A 7252-nucleotide genomic window follows, 5' to 3' on the forward strand; every position below is an offset into this window, starting at 1 on the left:
GTGTGTCTCTCTGACAGCTGTATTAATGCATTCTGCACGTCCAAACCGAACTGAATGCCAGTTTTCTATCCTCTAAGATGAGTGATAAGGTCAAAGGTCGTTTCAACAAAAGACACTGATATCTGTGATTTCTACACTAATTTAACTCCTCGCTTGTTGAAAACAATGCTTAGTCCCAAAAAATTCAGGGCAGCATTTAGTCAACCTTTCTCACCCTTCAAGTGGAAGACGTTCCTCCGAACATAACTCATAATAATAGCTACGTGTGTATGACTGACTCAAGCTTTTAAAACACACCCAGTGACTGAGATGCCACTGGAGGTATGTACAGTGCATAACGAGCCCCGGGGCTGTGATTGATGTCTCTTTCCCCTAATTAGCTTTATCTGCTCTTCAAGATTAGGTGGTGCTGAGTGTCAGGGACAGTGAATCACGCATGTCAGACAGGGGGAAGATACACACATCTATTATGGGTTTAGGGACACAGACAGGAAGTTTGGAAATGAGCTGGACAAAGGAAGAAGGACTGTAAGAGAACTGTACTACAGATCATTGGGCCTGCAGTGCAAAATATAAACTGATAACTTTTAAAAATATTTAAGTGAGGTAAAGACAACCTTTAGATCTTGAATGATATTAATGAATCAGAATTTCTGCATTAATTCATTTGGCTTTGGTTGCAGTGATCAGATACAATCTGGTTTGGGAAATTCATGGAATGACTGGGGAAAGCTCTACTTTCACTCAGTGGTAAAAGACGACATGCCCTCTAGCAAGGCCCTCGACCCACATGGCTGAAGTGAAAATGTTTTTTTTTAGCTGATACAGAAAACTGTAAACACTCAAAATCCATCAGTCAAAACATGCCAGTATTTTTTTTAAAAATTGATTTTAACCTGTATTTCCTTTGCATACATTTGCCTTTGTTTTTTGTACTGCTAACATCATGTACATTTGTGACAGCTTTGAGGTAAAATTTGAGCTTGTTCTGTTTGATATTGTGTTAAAAACACTAGACAGTAATACAACAAATAAGACCTAAGTTTGGGTCAAAACAACATGTTGGTTCTGGGTTAAACTAAACTATTATACCAAACCCAAACTGCTGCTAAGTACAAGTTATGTGGTGGAGTTGCCAGTTGCAACATCACTGGTCCAAGTCCAGCTCTTGACATTTGACCTTTGTATGAAGCCATTCCATATATCTTCCTTACCCTATTGAATAAAGGCATGAACTGCTCCCAAAAATAAAAATAAGAACTCTGTTTTATTTGCCAAGTATCACAAATAAGAAATTGTCTGCCACAATGTTTATACAGCATACAACACCCTCCAACCATAGACCCTGGATTTGAATGGAAAAACTCTGGAGAGGCCTCAGGAAGAGCAACAGCAGAGGAGTTCGTCTTGAAGGACACACAGAGACATGCCATATACATAAAAAGTTAGGTCTTAATGTCGCAGTTGTATAGAGGGACTGAAAAGACTGATTTCTGTCAAGTTTTAAAACACTTTTAGTTTTAAGCAACACAAAGAAAATCCAATTTGTCTCTATTGTATTGGGAGGGCAGCGGATATCTCATAGACAAAAGGACCCTGGCAAATAAAAGGAAAGCTGTCGGCATGGCTGAACACCACATGAAAACTGTTTCAATGAATGAATGGGCTGTTATGATGCTTTTACCAATGTGCAACAAAGGTCAATCTGCACTGTAAAAACATGTTATAAATAATAATGAGACTAATAATGATAATGATGGTGATGATGGTTGTAATGATGATGTACAAAATCTCACTACTATTAAAAGGCCGCTTTTGGAGGGAAAAAAACAACTGCAATCTACAGTGCAAGCGACTGTACAGCAGCCTGAATCTGAGTGGAGGTCGGAGCAGAGGCGGGGTAAGGATGGAGTGTGATGAGAGGGGGAGGAGGAGGAGGAGGGAGCTGCTACAGACACGCTTGTCTTTGATAGCTCAGGTGGTCATCACCTGAGGGCGAAAAGAGCGTTAATGGGCATTCTCAGCAGCAGACAAGCACAGGCTAGCGTTCCCTCTTCTCCGGCTGCCATAAACAGGGGGAAGTATGCATCATTAGATTAGGCTGAGGCTAACTACCTGCAGTCAGGCCCACTTCATACAGTAGCTCGCAGAGAGCAGGGAGAACAGAGTCAACCTCCTGCTCCTCACTGCTCTGTGTGATTGGCTGGGTCCTGAAATACATCAACATGATTGGTCAATTTGTGGAGTGATTTCCTGCACCAAAGAGAGAGTTTTATTGAATATTATTTTATGTGTCCACAATTCTATAATAGTTTTTATACTGACCATAGGATGTGACCATGGACAGGTCACCTAAACTATGTAAGAAGAGAAAAGAGGTGTCTATGAGAGCTCAGTCTTTAAAATACCCAATAACTGAGCTCATTATAGTGTTAAAAAAACAACCTTGCGGTAAATATGATTTCCACTGAGAGGTCACAATAACCCGGGCTGGGGAATGGGCACAAAAAGACACAGATGACACAAAATAAATAGAAATAACGTTCATCTAAAATCCTATGGAAAAGAAAAAGTGCAAAGAAGAGAGAAAGATAGTTGAAAAACACAGACAGAAAGACGGAGAGGGATAGGAATTTGCCTGAGAGGAGAATGAAGGAAGGTATGTAAGGTTGCCTGTCACTTTGAGGCGCCTGATAGCTCTGCATAGGTGTCATCTTATCATACTTCAGCAGACATTGCACCACATCACAATAATAAACCCACCTTAATGACTAAAATTGATTAAAATGCATGCACAGATAATCTAAATGAGCCATTGAAACTGATCTGTTGTCTCCAGTGCGACCTGTGAGAAGGCCAGAAGTTAGAGATCCATGTTAGAGTATGGGAAAGCGCCCCGAGGGTAGACAGAGAGGAAAGTGAGGCTCATCCCTGCAGGAGTGAACTGACCCGAGGGGAAGATCTTCTCCAAGGCTCCCTGGGTGGGAAGATTTACTGGAGTCTTAATCACAGGTCGACACATTGGCAACAGGTTCTCTGACCAATGGGAGAGGAGCCACAGATGATGCGCTGCCTTGTTAACTGCCATTTTGACAGAATGTAATGCCAGACATCTTTGGCATGTGTGACTTTTGACACCACAAACCATGTTTTTTACCTCCTGGATGTACTGTATTGGCTCATACTAAATTAGTGATACATTTGTAGGATTGTAAACTGTAAAATGAGAGGTTTAAGTAAACACAAATTAAGAAAGAAAGTACATTATTCTTTGATATTTAAAATAATTATACATATGGAGCTAGGAACGATTTGGCTTATTATATATATAAATAAATGTTAATATAATCTTTTTTTTACGCAATGACGTTCAACTGACGTGGACCTATGCTGACTGCAATTTGATTGGTGGGTTGGTATCGTTGCCCGCTTGATTGATTTTTTTCTCTTTATTTAACAAAATGAAATGTACAAAACGTAATACCTATACCGATAAAAATGATACTATTCGGACACTGTGATGAAATGTGGGATAACATAAACATAAATTACTCCAACAGTCTTTAGTCAATGAGGAACCTCAAGTGTTGAATCGATTCAGTGAAATCAAATAAGTTCGTTCTTATCAACTGATTACTGACAGTGTTACCTTCGTTATCGAGAAGAAACGAGGGAAAGCTTATAGGATGCTAATTGCTAACCAGGTGGATGCCGAACAAGAAGGATAACGAGGACGATGAGGAAGAAGACTGTCTGAACGAGCAGCACTGAAAATGTGAGTTAGCATCGGGAATTAAAAGTAAGCTACACCGTTAGCTACAGCTGCTAGCTAGCAGGAGTTGTATAGCTGTTTCCATGGTAATGATTGATGAATGTGCTTAATCATAAGTGCAGCAGTCGTAGCACTGCTAGAGTATTATGTAGATCCACAGATGCTATTTGTGGTTATTTTGATTCAAGTCGGGATTGTGTGGTTGCTGTTGTATACTTTTTGCACGCATTTGTTTTGTTAAATAGGAATCGGCGGATTAATTTTAAGAGGGTCCAAGTGCAATAGCTTATACCTCTCTCCTCAGGTACCTCATGCGGGAGGATGCCGATCACAGATTGTGTATTTAGTTTATTAAGCAGCATTGGAAAGCTAGCGGCTACGAGCTAGTGCTTGAGCGTGGAGGTCACGTGTGCCGATGCTCAAACCCCATTGGCTCACAGACCCAGGTGCAGAATTTTGATTCAACTTTAATTCAGATACATACACGGGATAAGTAAACCTCGATTTTTTTTAGTTACATTATTTGTTAATGTTTGTCTATTAAAAAATCATTAGCACCTGCTACGAACTTCACAGCCACCGAAAGCGCCATCAATCACAATCCCCTGGCACTGCTACTGCCTCATTACCTTAAGCATATTAGCATTATCACTGTGAGCATTTTTGCATGCTTATAGCTAGCTTAGCTATCTTAGCTTACCAGACTCCTACTCTTGTTAGTCATTTTAGTGAATTCTTTGACTGGTCCTCAACATCTCTACATGACGATTATGTTTTATTTTGTCTCTTTGATGATGCTGTAACTGATGACACTGATGATGCATCAGTAGACTTGTGTATATCAGCAGATCATCAGTAAGCCAAAACATTTGTGTTTATCTGACAGTACCTCACATCATTTGAGTTGTGATAAAAAAGGGGGCCTCCCCAATTTAAGCGGTGAAATTTCACAATATTCAGCAAATGAATTTGCAAGATGCAACAGGTAGTGCACTGCTTTCATGGCTGTCTGCATACCAATGTGACCGCAGTCTAACTATTACTCTCTTTATCTCGGCCCCCTCCGGCAACAGGGTAAAAAAGCCTGTGTTCTCCCTCCAAAAAAACTCTGTGAGATATGTGTACATTTGTTTGTGTTTATCCCTAAAGCAAAGTCTGTTTTATGACAGGTCTGTCGCTTATGGAAAGAAACATGAATACAGGACTCTGAAAAATGGTATTAAGACAATTCTGCATATGATTAGATATGAAATAGTTGGGTATATCTAATGCTGCGTTTAAGACAACTTTCTTGTGTTCACTTGCTCACCACATGCTTAGTTCAACAGACTGATTTGTGTGTGTTTGTCTGCTGTTAAACCTGTTGAATGTGGCAGTGAGCAGTCTCGTACTGACTGACAGCTGCTCAATATTCTTATTCAATAACACAAGCAGCAATCAGCATAAATCATGTCATTCACTGCACTTTATACGCTTCAAGAAATATTTTTTTAACGACAGCTTGATTTGTTGTTATTTCTGTCTAATTGTCTAACTTGTCACTGATGCACACGCTTATGACTCACAAGCAACACGCCCACATAATGGTCCTGTTGCAGTGGGAAATTTCCCCAACTCTTCACAATCACTTGTCGGTAGCATAAAGGGGACTGTGAGGATGCCCGTTTGCTCTCAGATATTTCCAGACCTGGAAAACAGCTTCACCTGACATATTGCCGCCCTGTTTAGGCTGTCAGAGAAAAAGAGCCACCGAGCTCCGGTGGAAAGTCTCATTATGTTGAAACAGTGTCACTTTAGGACAGGGAATGAGCTCTGAGTCCTGTCAGATCTGTTTTCTTCTCTGTCACAGGATGGACTATGACATGAGAAGCTGTATGTGTGCGCCACCTTATATAAGTCATGGCCAATGTTGACTAAATAAAGATGTTGGTTTGCCCAGTTAATAAAAAAAACATCATGCTGTAAAAAGTCAAAATGAAGCTTTGACAGGTCTGTCCTCAAGAGGAGAAAACAAATTTTAAATTGCTCGTTTGTTGCATGGAGGTCGGATCGATCATTTCTGGTGCATTCGAGGAAGTCGGGAAATCTGAACGCTGAACGGCTTTCATGACACAGCTTCAGGGAATTTATCTCAAATTGAATTTTAGATCTAGAACAAATTGTTAGCGGTTAGCATGCAGATGTCTGTTTATAGAGATTAATAAGAAGCTAAATCATCGTCGGATAGCCGCTGATGGGAGCCGGGATGTCATCTCGCGCATAACGTTCTGCCTGCTTTTGCTCTCCACACAGACAGTTTTTCCTGCATACCTGCTGACACGTGATTGGTCAATATTACTCTGACTACAAGGGTAGTACAAACGGAAACCAGATCACTTTCCGTCTCGGAAATCCACGTCCCTGCCTACAGATCTGCATTTCTATGTAGAATCTGTAAATAGAGATTAGCTAGCTTATAATGCTAACTCAGTTACTGGATGGGAGAAGGTGTAACTATCTTTTCAATGTTTTTTAATGTCTTTTTTTAAGTACTAGTGTGTGATTGGCATGATGAAGAGTTGCCTCCCTTCTGGCATCTGTGAAAGTAACACGCAACACAGTTTTTGTTAAATGCATCAAAACCCGACTTAAACACAGGTAGTCTAAAGCCCCTTTTACACTGCTAGTTCAAGGCGGGATTATTACACCTCTGTTAACAGAGGCAAAACGGTGTCTTTGTGAACGGCGGAGCTGGCAGGGCAGAACAGTGCTGTGTGTGGATGTGAAGCTTGCGCTTACGCTGTGTAAAACCACACACTGACTAGGGTGGAGCTTCGTTACAGCACCGTGGCGGAAACGCAAAGTTAAAAGGGCTCAAGACTACTTTTATTTGAGAAATTGGCCTATTGGTTTCAATCACTCACAGTTGTGACTGTTCTCACCTGTCTGTGTTGTAGGTTACTTCACTGCACCAGTAAGAGGAGTGTATTTCTTCAGATTTACTGGCCATGCAGCAAATAATGAAAGAGGTGTGTTTATGTGACTCACCAGAAATGGACATTTCAACCTCCATTTGTCCTCAGACGCTGCGTGCAGACTTGCAGTTTGACGTAGGGGTGGATGATGAATGCTGCAGTGCGACTTAAAGTGGCTTTCTGCTTTTTCCTTGTAATGTATTACAACACGAGAGCTACTTGCAGGATCATTGTTGTGTCATGTCCTTATAAAACAAGGTTTAAGGAAAAACACAAAATAATTTTTTCCATTACCTTCATATCTGACTCACCTCCTCTTTCTCTCATCTTCCAGTGCTTTAACCGAAGACGTACAAAAAGGCATTCATGTGAAAATGACATAATTACACTAATTTATTAAATACAATAATAATCCCATTACCAAACTGTGTCTTCATAAAGCATGTACATGTTTACACTGGAGGAACAGGCCTCGGGGGTAGGGCTGATTTGGCTTTGGACGTGTTGGTCTCTGAAACAGAGGTGA

The sequence above is a fragment of the Semicossyphus pulcher genome, unplaced genomic scaffold (genome assembly GCF_022749685.1).
Source record: "Semicossyphus pulcher isolate SPU_LCO1_2020_fin unplaced genomic scaffold, fSemPul1.0.p SCAF_13, whole genome shotgun sequence".
NCBI lineage: Eukaryota > Metazoa > Chordata > Actinopteri > Labriformes > Labridae > Semicossyphus > Semicossyphus pulcher.